The 21812-nt window shown below is 34.5% G+C and overlaps 1 protein-coding gene across 6 annotated transcripts in view; it reads right to left on the reverse strand.

Moving 5' to 3' along the window:
• Window positions 1–21812, reverse strand: part of NCOA1 (nuclear receptor coactivator 1) — a 240545-nt gene that overhangs the window by 105831 nt on the left and 112902 nt on the right. The gene's annotated exons all lie outside the window — the stretch shown is intronic.

A 21812-nucleotide genomic window follows, 5' to 3' on the forward strand; every position in this document is an offset into this window, starting at 1 on the left:
AGATATATACCTTAAAAATATTTTCTCCCTTTCTGTAGACTGTCTTTTTACTTTTTTTATAGTGCCCCTTGATGAACAAAGGTTTTCGATTTTGATGAAATTCAACTTAATTCATTTTTTCTTACTTACATGCTTCACCTTCCTCAAGGACAGTTTCTACTGATTGCTATTTTTTTTCTGTATATAGGTCAGATTCTGTTTCTTCACGTGTGTCCTAATTTTTGTTGAAAGCTGGATATTTTTAAGCTAATGACTAGAAAGGAATTTCCTTAAATACCTAGAAACAAAAATTCTCTCTAAATCCACAAAGACAGGAACCAAAATTCAGATGGTGGTTAACCCTGACCAAGAGAGGAGCGCTGTCCCATAAGCCTCTGCCACAAATGGCTGCCAACAAGGCCATAAAGATAAAAAGCACACAGGCAGGGTTGAGCTTGCTGGTAGACATATACTTAGCATTTACCACTTAAAGCTTATTCTACAGATTAAAAGACAATGTATTTTTTCTTTGCATTAACTGTTTTTTCTTTTCTTCTTTTCTTGGTGGTGCTGGGGATCAAACTCAGGGTTTCCTGCATGCTAGGCAAGGGCTCTATTACTGAGTTATTCCCACAGTCCTTAATTTTTTCTAAATGTAAAGAATAATGTAAAAGTTTACTATTTTGTTTTTTATTATAAAGTTAAATTTGTTTTAAGTCGCAATATTTTAAGGTCCTTATACTGGCTTCATTTAAAATTTACTTTTTAAGATTAAAATATATATATATATGCATTTGATTTGTTGAAATGTTTCTAGTATATAAATTTTTGGCTGAGAAAAACAGCATATGCAGTAAATATTACTGTCAGCTAAATAACCTCAACATTTCCTTACAATATAAAACTATGAGATTCTAGTTATCTTAAAATGACAGAGGGTTATTGCACATATACCTGTTTTCCAAAAAAATCATTCTAACTTGGATTGGCATTTCTTTAAAAAAATATATAAAAGATGAGAAATCAGTCTTCCTGACCACAGCTGTCTTCAGTTGGTATAAACAACAAAATAAATATTTGATATTCACTTGTATGTGTACAGAGCAGTTTATAATCATTCAGCAGAGAAGCAACATATTTTTAAAATGCATATGATCAATTTGCTTCATAATTTGTAGCGAAAAAACTGACTGATAAAAATTCCAATGTCTGTCACTTTTCAACAATCTCTTTCGCAGACTCAGAAAACAAGCAGAAAAACAGCTATAAGCTAGGCCAGAAGAAAATTAAGATCATCATTAGACAGAGATAACCCACAGATGATTACCCAAAATGAAATAACCATATTTTTTACTCCAGTATCTAAGATAAAAAATTACAGTAAGCCCAGATCAAAATTTGTTCAATTTCCCTCAAATATTTTAGAAACCTATTGCAAAACAGTATGGTTAAATACATATAGTTATACCAATTTAAAAAAAACCCCACAAATATATAGAAATTTGAATTTCAATGTTATAAGGTAGTAGAAGTATCAAAGTAATAGGGCTAAATGGGTCAAAAAAAACTTGCCAAAACAATGCAATTATATTTTGAAGGCACTAGAAAATGGTCAAATCACATAAACCTCCAATTAATTTCAGGGTCATTCTTCCAAACCTGAAATCAAAAGAGAATGAATAAAAATCACAGTAGAAATCTACTCAGAATTCTTCCTTGCTCACCATTTATAGAAAGGAAATGTATTTTTAATAGACACCATAAGGCATAGATAAACTCATCTGCTTCAATTATTTGGTAAAACTTTATTTAGCCATTGGAAAATGAAAAGAAAAAATTCCCCAAGAATTTCATGTAATCACTAAACACCATTATCATCTCCTTAATGCCAATACCAATCTAGCTAGCTACAGTCCTTCCAATGCAATGACCAACTAAAGTCTAACTCTGAACTAGTAAAACTCAGTGTTCTCAACAGACTATAAAACTAAACAGGAAAACTATAAAAATAATGCTTATAAAATGTATGTATGTATGTATGTATGTATGTATGTATACTCAGGATGAGCTCCATTGCTGAGCTACGTTCCCAGCCCTTTATTTTGAGACAGGGTCTCCCTAAGTTGCCCAGACTGGCCTCAAACTTTGAATCTTCTGCCTGAGTCTCCCGAGTACTAGGATTATAGGCATACATAACATCTGGCTGCTTACAAATTTACAACTGCAGACTTAGACTATAAAGTTTCAGAATAAGGACCCCAGTAACTGTCACCTCATATAGTGACAAATTCCTCAAACATTTCTGACTGTAGGCCACTTAGGTTGTACAAACATGTCTATCCTACCGTATCTTATTTCTGCAGTATAAAGGCAGTAGTAATAAAGAATATGAGAGGAACAAAATAAGAAAAGGTCACAAGTATATATGTAGAACTGTTAATATTCATTTAACTAAAGAATATGATAATATAATATATACTGAGCATTTACTTTGTTTTTTATATATTAATTAACCTATTGTTCACAACTGCCCTATGAAGTATTATCTCCATTTCAACAGTTTCATGTTACTAATAAACTCTAATCTGATGATGATGACAATTCCACCACACAGGATTTATCATGTAACAACTGTTACTCTAAACACTTAACATACATTAATTCATTTAATCATAAACTTTACTAACTTATTCACTCACAAAATATGACAGAGCTGGCATTAAAATCCATTTTAGAGATAAGGAATATGAGCCACAGAAAGGTTGCTAAATCTGCCCACATCTTATGTGGCAAAGGCGGAAATCAACCTTAGGTAATCTGGTTTCAGAATTTGGATGTGCTTTAAGTTATGTAACTAAACCACAGTCACATATCTAAAAGATAAAAAAAAAATAGCAATATACTCTTTTTTTTTTTTTCTTTTGGCTCTTTATCCATATACTTTGTCAACAGATCCAGGAGTCTTTTAAAAAACTGAACATTCCATATCTTAAAACATTGGGTGAGATGTACAAGGTTCTCAAACATAAATATAGAATTTTTTCAATGTTTAGTCCAAAATCACATAGAAATAAAGTTAAGCGTATACTTAATCCTGACCTATCTTTTAAGGTACATTATAATATAAAACCAGTTATTCCCTATGTGAATTACTTTAAAATATAAATGCAGTTTCATTGAAAGCAAAAATTCTGCCTTTATAAATGCTAATTTTTGCTCCAAAGTTTATAAATTTGTAATTCCTGAGTTCTAAAGTTTTACATTTGTGTGTGTAGTATGTGTACATGCGTGTGTGCATGTGTTTCCTTTCAATAATATCCAAATTATCTTTATGAATCTAGTTTCCCAGAATTTTAGGCTCTTGCCATGTTCCAATAGACTTTGTCCTGAAAACCATCTTTATAGGCTTTCTATCACCAAATAAAGTTCGAGGTAACAAATCCATGGATCTCCACGGTCCCATCATATAATCTCTTTAGGAAGAAAAACAGGTGGAAACGAGGAAGACCCTAGTGAGGGCCTTGTATAAAACTGTATAAAACAGTCAAACAGCCAGCCTCTTTCATAATGCCATTGTCATGGAAGGCACTATTTATTATGAAAGACAAAGAAAAGCTGGTAAACTATTCCAGGTTAAAAAAGACAAAAATGGATGTGACAGCTATGCAGTGTACGATCCTGATAAAATTTTAATGTGTAATGGATTACACATTAGATACAAGTAATAAAAATATTAAGTTTCCTGAATTAAATTATCATATTGTGGTTAAGTTAGAGATACATATTGAATATCCTAAGGATCATAATTGTCTATAAATTTCAAAAGGTTCATCATCATCATATTAGTGGAAGAGGAAGGGTGTACTAAATAGGGAGAGATAAAACAATGTTTACAATTGGTGAAACAGGACAATGGGTGTACAGGTGTGTTCAGTGCACCAACCTTGCAACTATTAGGCAAGTTTGATATCCTTTTTGATAAATGTCAAGGGGAAACAAAAAACAATTCATTATAGTGAAGAAAACAGTGATGTTCTCTGAGCCACTCAGTGAACAATTAGTAAAGAAAAAGATACTCAAGCTAGTGTGTAGTCACTAGATTATTCTATTCTCTCCCCCTTTATCTTTCACAGTCAAGGTACTTTCTCTTCCTGAAAACTCTTATAGGAAGAGTTAAAACTTGATTAAAACTTCTATTAAAATACATCCTATTCTGCAAAACCATCTTTTTATAATCAGAATGTTTAACTCCTTTCTCTCTCTCTCTTTACAAGACCCAACAGTCTGATTTCAAAGGAAACACGAGTTAATAAATAAAATTTTATCAACAGTCAATAAAAACCAAAAACCTAGATGTGTTTGTTCTAGAAAGATGAAATTTTAAAGAAAGAGGTAAAGGAGTAAATGAAGATCTTCTCAAGTAATTTTTTACTTCCAATCTTTATTTTAAAACTCTCTGCCAAGTGATAATTTTGCTTCCATCTCCCAAACTCATTGTTCACTGCAAACACAGGCTTTGCCTACCAGGCAAACTGCCTTTAACTTTCACAACTGTTAAACCCCATTCTCCAAGTTGACAGGTATCACTCTCCATGGCAACGGCCATCTCTATTCCTTTAAAAGAGTATGCAGAAAAGGTAAAAGGATGAAGGGAGTTTCTGAGTGCTGTTTTTGTTCTACTTCTTAATCTCAGTAGTATTCACCGAATATGTTTAGTACATGATAACTCAAAAGTTATAAATTTTATCTCAAAATTTGTAATTTTAACTTAAAATTTATAATTTTTATCTGAATGGTATGATTCAATTAAAAGTCTATTAATTTTAAATCTTCTCCCTGGAATTCTTCCCCTTACTGATTTAAGGTTTCTGATTACTCATTCAACTCTTCACCTACCGTCTTGGCTTGGAGCATATTCATTTTTCTACTTATATGCTGCTGTGCAGCATGATTTGAATCGCGGTCTCTGATTGTCCTACAGCAGGAGCTGCGAGCCTGCACTGGGAATTTCCTGTGCAAAGGTGCAGGTCAAGACTGCCCAGTTGCTATGGTGACACCCTGCTTACAGGAGGTTCTGTACATGGCACCAAACTATCACTCTTGACCCTGAGTTCAGACACCAGCTGCCAGGGGTACAGAATTATGAGCAAAAGAAGATAATTATCATTGGTGGTGCCCTACCTTTACCTTCTTCCTGCACACTTTGAAGCAGCTTTCTCACAAAAAATCCTTTTGATGATAAAAACTATATAATAAATATGCTGAGCTAGCTCTGGGTCAGTATTCCTCCATCAGAGGGTAATGTCCCACTCAGCCCCAGCTTTTTCTCTGTCTTTGTCTTTTCTTAATTCCCCATCACCCCTTGTAGGTTTCTGAATTAACAGTCGTGTTGGTGACGACAGACTACTATTGCTCTATCATGTTCACGGGTACACTGGTTCTATTCCTAAGTGGTTCACAAATTCTAAGAAAACAGCAACAACATAAAAATGCTCAAATGCACACTAGGATATATGGAGAATTAATAACTAGACTATGTTAGAATATAAATCAAATGTGGGGATGGCTTAAAAAAGTTTTTGAGCCATTTTCAATGCAGTAAGGACTTGAAGATATCATAAGATCTAAAATCTGAAGTCTCTAGTGGTTTCAATAAAAGAGTTCATACAGTATAACCTGGAACTTTTCTAAAACGCATTTAGGAATGTCAGCACTTGTTTTACAATAAACTTGAAACTTCACAAATCAAACACATAATTCCACTAAAAAAAATAGACAATAGGTAAATAATTTTCCCTGTTTGTAGAGACAATGTTCTTTAAAAACAGAGCTACAATTCCTAGCAGGAGACTTCTTTGTTCATAATGAGCACCCAAAATGGTAAAGTCAACTCGAGCTCCAGAGGGTAGCTTCAAGGGAAATGGGATAACCATGTTTTCAGGGATGGCTCTCCTCACTCACACCTCACTTAAAAACATTTACATAAACAACTAAAACAAATGAGAATAAAACAAAGTAATGAGAGGTTAGATTGCCATTTTATTCTCCAAGAAATGATAATAGAAACACTAGGAAATGAAAGAAGATGCAACTTTTAAGGCCAAATTGAAAAAATTTCTAAAACCCAATGGCTGGGTTTGATGCATGCCTGTAATCCCAGCGACTCGGGAGGATCACAAGTTCAAAGTCAACCTCAGCAAAAGCAGGCACTAAGCAACTCAGTAAGACCCTATCTCTAAATTGTTGCCGCCTGAGACTGCAGGAATTTATCGGAGATGGACTGGGAATGAACTACTTCTTTATCTGTTTTGTGCTGCTTCCTTGCTTGCTTTTAATGCTTGCTTGCTTGCTCGCTAGTTAATAGAGGAAGAGAGGCTTGCTTGCTTTTAGAGGTGCTACGCTTTCAGAGAGGCTACTTCTTAGAGGTGCGTCCTCCTCCCAGGTGAAGAGAATGTCTTATATACACTAAGGCAGCCAATCAGTTTAGGATTAAGTAGCACGATTGGAGCACACGTCACAGTACCAATCAAGCAAGAATGAGGAACATCTGTTGACAATGAGTGCTGAAGAGACATCAACCAATCAGGCAAAAGGTCATGAGAGATCATGCCATGTTAACACTAATTATGCACCACCTCTTGGCCCAACGCCAACGGCCATCTTAGAGCTACTTCCTCAAACAGCTGTAAACATGTCTCAACACTAAATAAAATTAAAGATTGGGCTGGGGATGTGGCTCAGTGGTTACGGGTCCCTGGGTTCAATTCCAGGTACCCTCCCCCAAAAAAAACAAACCCAAAAATAAAACCCAATGAATGAAGATCTGACTTTATATCCTTTTTATGATTCCTATTTGAGATTGCTTGTGCTTAAGTAATGCATAATTACATTCTGCCCTTCAACTTCTGAAAGGTCTATTTGTATGTCTTTTAAAAATTGTTTCTGGCTGCATTTATTTATATGTTTATCCTTCTTATTATATGTATTTTTTTCCTTTTTGCAGGGAGGGGGATGGAACCCGGGGCCTTGTTACATGTTAGGCAGACACTGTATAACTGAGCCACATTCCTAGCCCTTATTACATATAAATTTTGATTTTTTTTCAAGTTTTCAGTTATTTAATTCATTTATATAATACTATTCTTATGTATTAAACTTACCATAATATTTTACCTTCACATTTTTTATTGAGGCCAGGCATGGTGGCATATGTGGGATTGCAAGTTTGAGGCCAGTCTGAGCAACTTAGACCCTATCTCAAAATTTTTTAAAATGTAGCTCATGGGTGGAGTGCTTACCTAGCATGTACAAGGCCTTAAGCTCAATTTCAAATTGAAAGGTGTGGTGGGGGGATGGAGAGAAGAGGAGGTAAAGGGAGAGGAGAGGAGGGGAGGGGAGGGTAGGGTAGGGTAGGGGAGGGGAGGGGAGGGGAGGGGAGGGGAGGGAGGGAGAGAAATGTATTGAAAAGCTTACATACTTTTATATTCATGGTACTTAAAGTTAGTTAAGCATTGGTTCTATTAATGACACACTCCCTTATATTGGGTTAACTTCCCACAGATAACAACTATAAATGCTGTACAAAATATAAAACTGGAAACAAGAGAAAGTGATCAAAATAGGCACAAAATGTAGGGGATCTGATGACTGAAAGAAATCATACTGGATGAGATACACACATATAAGACTTTTCCCCCCAAGGGAACTCTTCCCAGTACTTCTCTTAAGTGCTGGGAGGCTTGACCTGAAGAAGAAAATCATTGTTTAATTGGCTTTAGGCATTAGCAAACATAGATCAGGGCTAACAGAAGCTGGAAATTGATTGGCAGGATTATCCAGATTGCAGACCTTACCTGAATTTTGCCAATTTTTGCATGCATTCACTTTTTGTCTTTGTTTACGTTCTATGACATTTTAACACATGTACAGATTCATATACAGTCATGTGCCACATGACAACATTTTGGTCCATGATGGGCTGCATATATGATGGTGGGACCATAATATCACCTGAAGGCGTTCACAAAAGGACAGGATTGCCTAATGATGCAATTCTTGGAATGTATCCCTACTGTTAAGCAATACATGGCTGTAACTACACCACAATCAGAACTGTTCAGTCACCATAGAAATTTCCTCTCGATGTTTATAATCACATCTTTCCTCCAAATTTCTTTAACCCCTGGCAACCACTTATCTGTACTTTATTTTTATAATTTTGTTACATAAATTGAGTCATATAGTATGGAACATTTTCAGATTGGCTCTTTTCACTCAATATCCTTGAGATGCATCATTTTGTTATCTGTATCAATAGATACAGAAGAAGCACCTGACAAAATTCAGCACCCACTCATGATAAAACTTACAGCAAGCTAAGAATTTAATTTTTTTCAATTTGATAAGGATGGTTAAAGAAAAACCTATGGCTAATGTGTTATATATAATGAAATATTGCAAGTTCTCCTAAGATTGAGGACTTGGCTAGAATATTTACTCTCACTACATCTACTCATCACTATATTAGATGTACTAGAGGTCCTAATCAGTACTAAGGCAAGAAAACAATCTTCAGATAGTAAGAACTAAAATTGTCTTTATTCATTCAAAAAATGATTTTTATGCATAATTTTAAGGAATATGAAAAACAATTATTAGAATTAAGAAGTGAATTTGGTAAGGTGAATACAACAAGTAAATTTGGCAAGGTGAATTCACAACATGAATATGAAAAAAACCTATTGTTAATAGACAATTGCAGCAAACAACTGGAAAATAAATTAATTTAATTTATAATAGTATCAAAAATATAAAATACCAAAGAATTTAACAAGAGACATAGCAGGCCAATACACTTTACATGATAAAACTTTGCTGAAAGAAACTAATAGACAAAAAAAAGAAGAGTGGTTTTTAATCTATCCAGGGTATTAAAAAGAAGACTGAATAGTGGGCAGGGATTTAGCTCAGTGGTACAGTGCTTATCTAGCATGTACAAGGTTCTAGGTTTAATCCCTAGCACTGGGGAAAAAAAAAAAAAAAAGGACTGAATAGTGTTAAGATGTCAATTTTTCCCCAAATTAATTCACATACTCAAAAACAAAATTAAAGACTTACTCTATAACTATAATATATTTACCTATCACTAAGTACAAAATTATTTTGTTTCACAATATATTTGTAATGGGTTTTTAAATGTAGTTCTTGCTTTTGATATAGACTGTTTTTTCTAAATCATAATGATTTTCCCCAGTGAAGAATTCCATATTAAAGTGAATTAGTTAATGTTGGAAAACTGAAGGATTCTGTCACCTGGACCCCAAAGTACTTACCTCTTATTGTCCTTCTAAATTAAACCAAGTGTGCTGGGTAAGCACTAAGATACAACCCCAGTCCTTTTATATTTTACTTTTTATTTTGAGACAGGGTTTTGCTAAATTTCCCAGGCTGGCCTCAAACCTGAGATCCTCCTGCCTCAGCCTCCCAAGCACTGGGATTAAAAGGGCCTACCACCATGTAAGCCTTAAACTGAGTTTATTTTTATGTAAATTATATGTATAATTCCCCCCACAAACACCCAAGTTTTTTCTTGCCTTGACTTTTACACTTCCAAAACTCAAGCTTGGATTGTTGCTCTTCCTATTGGCCAAGAAAGGGATTGACAAGTTAGCTCAACCTACACTGTATTTAACTGCAATGTTCTCACCATTTGTGTTTAATTTATTTGCATTTGCAATAAACTTAGTGCCCTAAGGTATTTCTTGGGGGCTAATATTCCCTCTGATTGCTACTATGTATTTTCTTTCATCTGTGAAGAAGTTTATTTTTGAATTATCCCTAGGTATATCTATATAAAAATTGATAATGAGTAATTAACTATGGCAAAGATAGGATTGTTCATCTAGTTGTTCGCAAACCCAGGTTCTGACATTGTTTGATTTCCAAGGAAGAGCACCCCCAAAATTACATGTTTATCCTGCATGTATTCTCCTTGACAAATAGATAAAACCTGACGTTTTTATGGATAGTTTTTCAAAACCAAGCAAAAACTGAAGCCAGATGGATTCTTCCTAATGATTCAGCATCTCCAGAACAGCTTGCTCATACTAATGGACTAATGGACAAACATGCAAGGGAACAAGAAAACCATGCTGACGAGAAGGCTAAGCACATTCATTTAGGGATTACACGGGAGCAGAAAAGTATAAGACAAATTCATATTCAAAAATGATCCGTAGACAATGAGATATGAAAAACAGGAAATCAAGATAGTGACACACAGAATCAAAGAAGACAGAAGAATATGAAAGGAAAGAAAGAATAATGCTGACCATCTGATGTTTTAAAAATGAAATCAGTAAGCTGATTATTCCAAATATATATCTCTGTAGCAATTATTATGTAAGTACCTGAGCTATCCAGAGTTCAATGTTTTAAGTTTTTTCTCACTCTTTTCTTCAGTAAATTCAGAGTATGAGACCTGATCAAGATGGAGTAGACCTCTAATAGACCTCCCTAGTTACTAGGCTGCCTGGAGGCTTCCCATTCCTAGTTCTAATTATTTATTTTAAGGGTAAAGCCTTTCTATCTTCATTATCTGCTTCTGAGGCTGTACTCTGGCATATTTGCTGGCTAATGCAGCACCCGGTTTCTTGCTTAAAAATCAGATGAGGAGGCCAGGTGATAGAGCACCTGCAAATCACCAAACACAAGTAAAAAGGAAATTTATGAACACTCTGGCTTTGAAGTCAGACAAAGGTGAGGACCAGAATTTTTAAATATAAAGAAAAACTGAATAAACAAATACCTATGGATCAACTATCCAGAATTAACCTAAATATTTCGATACATGTACTTCTGTTAAGTCCCTACAAACAAAGAGCCCCACCCTGTTCTTCCCCACTCCCCCTGAGAGAGGTAATCATACTTTGATGTAAGTCTTTCTGGTCAACTTTTTATATCATTTTTAGACATATCTAATTTGTAAATAATACACGTTAATAGTTTGTTTTAAAAATTTTGCTGATTTCACACATTTTAGAGATCTATCCAAGCTGAGGTGTGTGTGTATGTGTTGTGTTCTGTTCATATGCGTATGTGAATATAGCATATCTTAGCCATTCTTGTATTCAGGTTGTACATTTTTCATTACTGCAAACACAAGTAATGCCTCAATGAATGTTCTTGTTCATATCTTTATATATACAAGTAGAGAATTTCTCATGGTAATATACATAAGTGGAACTTCTGGGTTGTGATATTTACACATCTTCAACTCTACTTGCCATTTGTCACATTGCTCACCAAAATAATTGTTTCACACTTTCACTGAAGTGTGTTGGAGAACATTTTCCTCTCTTTTTTTCCCCCCATCATTAGGAAAGAATATTCCGCTTTTTATTTTTAACCAGTCTAACACATGAAAAGTTATGTATCATTTCAATTTGCACTTCCCTGAATATTATGGAGACTGGGCATCTCACTTGGCTATTGGGATATTTTATTCTCTGAACTGGTAATGCCCTCTTTCATTCATTTTTCTGGGCATTCAACAGGTACTGTGCCTTTAATAGGAACTTTTCTTAATTATATTATTCATTCTTTTCTTTCATTTTATTTACTCTGTTTTCTTTTTGGAAAGCCTAAACACTAGGAAGTTGGCCCTCTTGGACTAGTTTTTATATATTCTTTTATATTATGCTTATCATTTCTTTGTCTTTTGCTCTACTTCCTAGAATATTTTCTTCAACTTACACTTTTATCGACTTTTTCTTTCCTGCTGTTTTTGATTTATAAGAAATTCTTTTTTGTTCTCTGAATTTTTTCAGAAATACTCAGTTCCTACTTTATGGATACAGCATCTCATCCTTCTGGAAATATTTTATGCACACACATACTTTAATATAGCTCTATATGTAGATATATGTATACACACACACACACACACACACACACACACACAGAGTTTTCTCAGCTGCCTAATATGATTTTTAAATCTTTTTCTATTTGCTTATTTTGGTTATTCATATTACTTTCCTCAGTTGGTATTTAGTTGTTTGGGTATAAAAGGTGATTGAAAGTGCTAATCCTGAACATGGGGTTTACTGACTCTAACCTTCACTGTAGGACAACCTGTTCGGGACCTTAGTCAGGACATGACTATCAAGGTGAGAAACATGGCTCTTATTTTCTAACATTTATTTAACACTTGTATAAAAGAAGAGTAGTTTCAGAATCGTTAACTAACATCCTTAAAAGAAACAAGTTTACCAACTAGAGTACAATATTTATGTACAATACTTTTTGTCTTTGAGGTTTTCTCCTTGGTTTGATGATGGTCCCACAGAAGATTCCTCCTATTTCCTGCCTAGATGGCCAAGGCCTAGTTAACAGTTTTGATGCCAATAATGGAGAAGGGGGTGGGGGTTCTCAGTATTAAGATAACAATGCTCATTTAATGCCCCTCCACCTACACTGTTCCTCATGTCCACTAGGCTGATGACCCTTTGCTTTGACCCACAGAACGAACCTCAAGTCTCCCATCTATCAGGTGAGAGAAGTGTGCATTAGCACAGCGGCAAAGGTGAAAAGGGAGATGTGGGCATCAACTGCTTCACAAATGCTTTCAGATGCCCTTCCTCTCTTCACTTCTACTTTCACAGTTACACAATCCTGCTATAGTCTGAGTCCTCTGAATTTTCACCAGTACAATTCAACTGGTTCTTAACTTTCCTTAAAATTGGGTTTTCTCATGTTTGTAAGATTGTTACTAATTTTCTAGCTGTTTTGCAATTCAAAAATTTTGTTACAGTTGCTTCCATTCTCTTTTGTCTGCATATATGAGCTTTAAAAATTCTCATTGAATTATTAAAATATTAAAAATATTTTAAAATTCTTATTAAATTATTAAAAAATCCTTACTGATTTTATACTAAACTATAATTTTGGGACAGAATGGTATTAGCTATGTGCTCAATCTATCATATTTACCCAGGATCAAAAAATTATATGCTATTACTTCTAATTTTATTTAAGTCTTTGTTATTTTATAATCATTTAAAAAAAAAACTTCTGTTTCACATCTGTTTTTGCAACCTTAATCTTTTTGAAAAGTATTTTTAAATCCCTCATTCTAACATTCTTAAACACCCATCAGGAAGTGAAATTACTCAATATAAAATATTTAACATTAATAAGAGACAGCAAGGCCTGTGGAATAGTTCACAGGGAAAGTTGAGAAAAAGGATCAGCTATGACCCAAGGCAATGCTTCTCTGAACACATGCTGACACCATGGATTTTGACTTTTGTAAGGACAAAAAAGTAATTCTTCTATTAGTAACTCTTGTCTTATTGAGATACCTGTCAAAAGAAACCAGTCTGATGTTTTCTCTGTAAGGAAGTTTTAAAAAGTCCCAAGTCTTTAAGGACAGTAGATACTCTTACGCAGTTCTACTAACTGTGAAGTGTGATGAAAGTAACTTGTTACTCTTAATACTTAAAACTCCAATTGTTAGGGTTCGAATATAAGGTGTCCCCCAAGAGCTCCAGTGTTAAAGCAGGAGGTAAAATGATCAATTTATTAGAACTACAAGTTAATCAGTAAGTTGGTCTGTTTGATGGAATAATAATTTGAAAGGACTGCTGGATGGTAACTGTAGCCACCTGGGGTGTGGCTGGACAAAGTGGGTCACTGGAGTCATGCTTGGGGATTACATATTTTGCCCCTGGCTGCTCCAACTCTCTCTACTTCCTGGCTACCAGGAGGTGATCAGTCTTATTCCTCTATGTACCCACCTTTTAAATTTTTTTGTTTTTTTTTAGTTGTAGATGGATACAATACCTTTATTTTACTTATTTTTATGCAGTGCTGAGGACTGAACTCAGTGCTCTACCACTGAGCTAAATCCCAAGCCCTCCTCTGTGTCCTTCTGCCATGATGTTCTAACTCCTCTCGGGTGCAGAACAATGAAATTTTAAAGTAAATCAGAATCCCCAGAGTATTAGGACTAATATCTTAGACTAGCTAGGCTATTATCCCATGAGTAATCATTATAAATAAACCATTACTAGTAGTGGAAATCATAAATTACTTTAATAATGAAATATGATTCCATAGTGCTTTCTGTGTTCTTGTTAATTTTTTTCCAAATAAAATTTAAGAAAGAAGGCACCTGAAAAATTGTGTGAAGAAATAAGGTATTTTTGGAGAATTTGCAAAATTTTCAGGAAAGAATGTTGGTACTGATTTTCTTATTAAATGACAACACAAGAGTTGTTTTCTCCAAATCAAAATGAAAACAATTTAAATAAAATTTAGGATCATCATTCATATTAATGTTAAAAAATGTAATTTAGAAATATGTGTAAAGCTTATTTATTTGACCTCTCTATAGTATATAGTTACTTGCCTTATTAACATATCTGTGGAGAAGAGACCTGAAAAAAAAAAAAAGACTTTAAAAATAGTTATTTACTCTTTATAACAGAAAGGTTATATTTACTTACTTTCCTTGTTAAGCTCTTATTTTTAAATGGCCGATTTCATTGATTTTACAATTGAAAAGTTCACAGAATCTCTCCCCTGACCCAAAAAAAAAAAAAAAAAAAAAAAACCACCAAACCTCAGTTCTCCACAGTTTGCCCCCCAGCACTAAGGATTGAACTGAGGGCCTCACCCATGCTAGGCGAGTGCTCTACATTGAGTTGCATCCCCAGCTCAGGCTTCATACAAATTTTTTGGGTGCTTTAAAAAAATATGGGTAAATCCATGTGTGATTTTAGAAGAACATAACTGTGTTATGTTTGAAAAATATGAAAATTGTTGTTCCATGGCCAAACAATGAGCTCCAAGGGAAATCTGGCTCAGAAATAAATCTGGGTACCCTTTAGAAGGCAGTAGGAATTTTATCGGTGAACCAGTAACAAACAGAATTCTCTACCCCGGACAAACTCTGACATATGTGCAATAATATATATGATGATATTACTCATACAAGTAATATTTATAGGAGCAAAAGTGAAAAACCCCAAATATACGTGGACAGTAGAATGGATTAGTAAATTCCGATATATATACCATAAAAACCTCACACCAGTGAAAAATACATTAGTTTCAGCTATGAACATATGCCTATAGGTAACCAAATTCCCTTCTTAGAACTGAGAGAGTACAATATTACGGCTAAAAGGATACATTCTGGTTGGGCATGGTACCCGCAGTTTTTAGTCCTAGCTAAAAACTGAAGTAGGAGGACCTCAAATTCCAGGACAGCTTCAGCAACTTAGTGAGACCTTGTTTCTAAACAAATAAAAAGGGCTGGAGATGCAAGGTACTGGGTTCAATCTCTAGTATGAAATAGGCAAGTATGGATTCTAGAGTTCAACTCCACTAGTAACTTTTTGACCTTATTTGTATCCAGTCACGAATTGTTAGGAAAACAATATTTTCAAGCGACTTGAAACAGTGTCTGGCACATGGTGAACACTGTGGAAGTATTTGATGAATAAACTTTAATCAACTAAGTTTAATTTTTCTTGTACTTGGCAGCCACCATTCTAATAAATGATGGAAGTCATCACATTTCCCCTTAATTTTTGCATGACTTGAGTATCATTTATATTACCCATTATATCCTCCTGGTTTAGGTAGCACATATTTAGGAGACTTTATGTACCTTCACATATGAGTTTTTTCTTTTAATTCTCATTCTGCTTCTAGAAAGATACTGATGCTTAAATTCTCAGTTTTAAAGACAAAAAAAAAATGTACAGTAATAAACCTATCCAGAATACTTTGATGTATCTTAATGTTTTAGAGAAAACAGTTTGCAAGGAGGCTGGGGATGGAGCTCAGTGGTAGAGTTCTTACCTACCATGCACAAGGTTCTGGGTTCGATCTCCAGTACTAGTACTAGTGGGGGTCAGATGTGGTGGTATGACCTTGTAAATCCCAATGACTGAAGACGTTGAGAAAGGAGGACTGCAAGTTCAAGGCCAGTCTCACTGCAACTTAGCAAAACTCTGCCTCAAAATGTAAAAAAGGGGAGTGGGGGGCTGGGGTTGCATATCAGTGGCAAAGTGTGCCTGGGTTCAATTGCCAGGACCATAATAAATAAATAAACAAATATTTTCTAAAAACAGGTTGTGAGCTTATAGCTAATACTGTGTATTTACTGTGTATCAACTACTAAAAGTAAAATACTAATGATTCTTGCACTCACCATGACATTTATGTTAAAAGAGATAAACCCTGAAAAGTCTAGACTAATTCTGGATGGGGTAAAAGCACATTTATTTTATTTTAGTTTATTTGAGTTTACTTTTATTTTTTGCAGTGCTGGGGACAGAACCCAGGGCATCATGCATGCTAGACAAGCATGCCACTAATGAGCTACATCCCCAGTACTGTACATACATATATTTTGAAGACAAATTATTCTCAAGACTATTCCTACTATTTTTATACTATTTAAGCTCCATACCTGCATGTATATGACTTTTTATTACATTTCAAATGAAACTCTCCCATTTTCCATTCCCCTTTTCCTCTGCTTTTCCACATCCAAAAAGTACCTTCATACCCACTTAACTGCTGCCACCTTAAAATCCTTTCCACTCTCACACCTTATATCTTCAAACACCAAGCACATCTATTTCCTAAAAAATAAATAATCCACAGGAACATAAATCTGATATCCAACTCCTGCTTACCACCCCCCCCCTTCTATGGGGTTTTATCTCACTTTCTATAAAATTCAAAATTTACTACAAAGACACTATCCCTAAAGTGTATTATGATTTAGCCACACTGGTCTTTCTTCAGTTCCTCCTATTCCCCAATCTTTTTTCCCTCATTCCAAGGCCTTCAATTATGTTTTATTCTCTGTGGTGAATATTCCCTCATATCTTCAACTATTCATTACTTACCTCTCATTCAGTCCAGTCCCTACAAACTGTGCCTCTCTTATCCCAGTAATCTAAATTAGTTCTCTATTATACTTTCATAGGACTTTCTACCTTTTCTTTATGGTTTACTATGTACATGTTTGTTATGTGATCATGTGTTTACTGCCTATTGTCCTTACTCGACTGTAAGATCCCATATGGACATTTTTAATTCGGCACAGAGCAGGTACACTTTAAAAAATTTATTTGTGGAATTAACGAATTTACTCTAATTCAACAATGCTGTAGTTGAAAGTGTAAAGAGAATAAGGATCACTAAAAGAGGTCAAAGGACAGTGCAAATTAAAGAGTAGTATCAATGGCATGGGGCGGAGGAGGATATATTAGATTATTAATAAAAGGAAGTAGACATAAATTTTGAGATGAGAACAAAAGAAGAAGGTACACTGAAACAAGTTAGTCAAAACTTGGAGAAAGATCATTTCTGAAGCATCATTCTGCAATATAATCTTTCAGTTTTCCCTATAAGGTAAAAGAAAACATGGGGCGCTAAACAGTCCATATGCAAAAGCTAAGAATTAAACCTACTATCTAAACCTTAAGTATTTCATTTTTTCCCGAAGAACAATTCTACTAAATCAGACAGCAGCTGTTGAGGACTATCAAAACCATGCTAAGTCTTCGAAACACTACAGCAGAATGTTCAATAGCATCTTACTTCCCAATTCAGTTCATTTTTGTTAGAAGACAGGACTCCATTAAAAGCTAAAACAAAGCAAAGATCACATGACTTTAGGTACTGACATGTACTGTATCAGATGAGTGTATTACCATTTTTTTTCTACATGTAGGTTCTATCTCTTCCCCCCAATTGATGGGCAGTCTCACTTACCTTATCTGACTTACAAAGAAGGATCTTTCTGTACTCTTAAGAGAAGCAAAGAATACTCACTAAAGGTAATTATCTGCATCTTTTTTGGGGGGAGGGGGACTGGGGATTGAACCAGGTTTGGGGGTACTCCATAACTGAGGTACATCCCCAGCCCTTTTTAATTTTTACTTTCAGACAGTTTCACTAAATTGCCCATGCTGACCTCAAACTTGTATCCTGTCTCAGGCTCTCAAGCTGCTGGAATTATAGGGGTGTATCACCAACACTGGCTTATTTGGGTAATTCTATTTCACTTTATATTTCTAAATCACAAATTATCTTTTAAAATAGAGTAGTGACCAGTATATGTGCTTAGAGGTTTTAATGAGTAATTCTATTTTTTGAAAGGCAAAATTATGATCATGTAATAAGATGTGCTAATTCATGGTCTCACTTAGTTATTACTTTCTATATGGTGACACAATCTCCCAGTGGTGGTAAGAGGAATGATAAACAAAGGCCTGGCCCCATGACTTCAGAAAACAGGTGGCAAACACTAGGGAGGTATTTTTAAATCAAATTATAAAACTATATATAAAATTATGCTTTTTATTTATTTCATTTGATATTTATCATTTTTTGTAACAGGCAGAGTCATTCAATCCTCAAATATTTAAGAACCCAATATGTGGTAAGCACTTTATCAAATACTGGGGATATAGCAAAAAATGAGAGATGAAGTCCCTACCCTCCTTAAACTTTTTCTTCCCCCTAAGGAAAACAAAATTGGGTAACTTTAGGTAGAGAATGAGTAAGAGAGCTAAATTTGATTACATTATTAGGAGGAGTTGACAGGGAGCTGAGGTTGTGGCTCAGTGGTAGAGTGCTTGTCTAGCATGGGTGAGGCACAGGGTTCGATCCTCAGTACCACATATAAATAAATAACTCCTGAGTGTGTAACAGCAGTTGATAGGTAAGAGTAATATTTGAACTGATACCATATAAAAATCTTTTTTTTTTTCTTCGTTGTGCTGGGGATTGAACCCTGGGCCTTGCACATTTTACACAAGTGTTCTATGGTTGAGTCATACCCCCAACTCTAAAATAAAATCTTAATTCCAAAATTATTTCAGAAATTACTTCATAATGCATGTGTAATAAAAATGCAGCAGAAACTCTAACACTCTTTCACCAATCTTGAACTGCAAGTTTGAAGCACTTCAGCTGTGTGTCTTACCCCTGTTCCTGATCTGCCTTCATAATGTCATATCCCTAGTCATCACTCAAGCATGCTTTCCCATAGCTTTACATAAAATCCATACTCCTGCTACCTAACATTCAAGGTCTCCTACTAACACATCCTCTCATCACAGACATTAAATACACATGAGATAAAAGTAACCAAATTAAGTGGAGAAAAATAAATACACCATTATAGTTGGAGACTGTAAAGTTTGTTTTAGCAATTGATAGAAGAATTAGACCCCTCAGAAACAAAAATCACTAATGACTTAGAAGAACTTAATAATATTATCAATCACCTTCACTGAATTGACATATTCAGAACACTATGCCCAACGACTGCAGAACAGTTTTTACAAGTGCATGTAATGGTACTTTCACCAAGGAAGACTATATGCTGGTGAGTCAAATTTAAAAGGATTAAACTCATCCCAGAATGTGCTAAATACAACTGAAGTTAAACAACAGGAACAATAAGACATTTAGGGAAAAAAAATCCCCATTCAAAATGTTTAAAATTAACTCACTTCGTGATAATTCATGAAGAAAAAAATAGAAAAGAAAAGAGAATATGAAAAAGTTTCAATAAAACAATAAGGAAAAACATAAAGAAGCATACAAACTTTGTGGAATACTATGAAAGCAGTGTACACAAGGCAGAAAAAAATAAAACAGTAAATGCTTATTTTAGGAAGCAAAATATTTTAGGAACCAAATTTCCATTTTAAGAAGATAGAGACAAAAGTACAGTAAACCAAAAGGAAGTAAAAGGAAGAAAACAATCTAAAAGTTCAAATCAATAAAGAGTAAAACAATACAGAAAACTGACAAATCAAAAGATAATTCCTTGAAAAGATTAACAAAATTTATAACTCCCCAGTTGGAATGTCCATTATCACAGTTTTACTTTTCCTTCAACCTTGTCTGAAAGCAACATGACAGACATCCTCAAGCCTTCAGCCATAAATAGTATTCATCCCCCACTGCCAGCTTCTAATTGAATGGATCAATGAAAGGTCACCATCACCACCACTGGCAAAACTGATGTTCATGTTTCACTAATTTAGAGTTTAAGGCCATATTAGTCTGTGGATAAAAAATCCAAGAACCCTTCATGTCATATTTTTAAAGAATTTAACCTTTATACACACACACACTTTTTTTTTTTTTTGGGTGGCTCTGAGAAGTGAACCCAGTACTCAACCATGCTAGGCAAGCGCCCTACCCCCTCTGTCATTTTTTTTTTTAAGAATGTTTATCATTTAGTTTTAAGCCTAAAACAAACACAAGTGAACACTTTCCAAGAATTTAAATTAAGAACTACATTCACAAAAGAATTACTACTTAAGATGTAATTAGCTTATTGGAATGCTGCTTAAATTGAAACAATTAAGCAATTAATAGGGGAAAGAATCTATGAAAGATCCTGTTAATTGCTGACTACAGTAGAACAGTTTTAAGAACTACATGTTTTATTTAAATTCTTCTCAGGTTCAAATCTAACAAACATAATAATTTTAATATAGGTTGCAGGTAACATCAAATTCTTAATCGTAAATGAACAGACAGTACAAAATGTCTACTCTTTCTATTTAACCATCTGGAACATATTATGAACTCCCGGAAAGCAAGAAAAATCAGCAAGTATAATTACACTCTGGGACTATTAGCATGATATGCTTCAATAAATACTCCTAATAGAATCTGCTGTTATAATAACTAGCATTAAAACTGATAGATTTTCGTTATTTGACTAGTTGTACTTACTAAACAGTAAAAAAAGAAAAAGAAAAAGAAAACCTCAATAAGTTGTCTATAACATAGAGGAAGCAAAAGAAAAACACACAAAAACACCCAGTGAGAGCAAAGTATGGCAGGTTGTACAGGCAGAATGGAAGGCATGAACAAAATTTTGCAAAGGCCATCAAAACTACTCTTGGGCTGGGGAGATAGCTCAGTTGGTAGAGTGTTTGGTGTGCAAGGACAAGGTCCTGGGTTCCATCCTTAGCACCACAAAAACAACTACTCTAAGATTTCATCTCTCTTCAGTCAGAATGGCAATTATCAAGAATATAAGCAATAATAAGTGCTGATGAGGATGTGGGGAAAAAGGTACATTCATACATTGCTGGTGGGGTTACAGATTGGTGCGACCACTTTGGAAAGCAGTATGGAGATTCCTCAGAAAACCTGGAATGGAACTGCCATTTGACCCAGTTATTCCATTTCCTTGATTTATACCCAAAGGACTTAAAATCAGCATACTACAGTGACGCAGTCACATCAATGTTTATAGCAGCTCAATTCACAATAGCTAAGGTATGGAACCAACCTAGATGCCCTTCAACAGATGAATGGATAAAGAAACTGTGGTGTATGTACACAATGGAATATTACTGTCTTTAAAAAATGAAATTATGGCATTTGCAGGTCAATACTGAGATGGAGAATATCATGCTAAGTGAAATAAGCCTATTCCAAAAACCAAAGGCTGAATATTTTCTCTGATAAGTGACCCATAGTGAGGAGTGAGTAGGGAAGAATGAAGGAACTCTGGATTGTATAGAGGGGAGTGAGAGGAGGGGTGGAGTGTTGGGGACGGAAATGATAATATAATGAGATAGACATTATTACCTTATATACATGTATGAAAAATAAATTTAAAAAATATATTCTCAACTGTCAAAATAAAGATAATGAAAACATTTTCAATACCACATATTACTTTACTAAGATTACTCTGAAATGGTCACATTTTTCCTGTTCCCAAATGCAATTGAGGTATACTAAGAATTTAAAAAAAAAAAAAATTT

The sequence above is a fragment of the Sciurus vulgaris genome (assembly GCF_902686455.1).
Source record: "Sciurus vulgaris genome assembly, chromosome: 14".
NCBI lineage: Eukaryota > Metazoa > Chordata > Mammalia > Rodentia > Sciuridae > Sciurus > Sciurus vulgaris.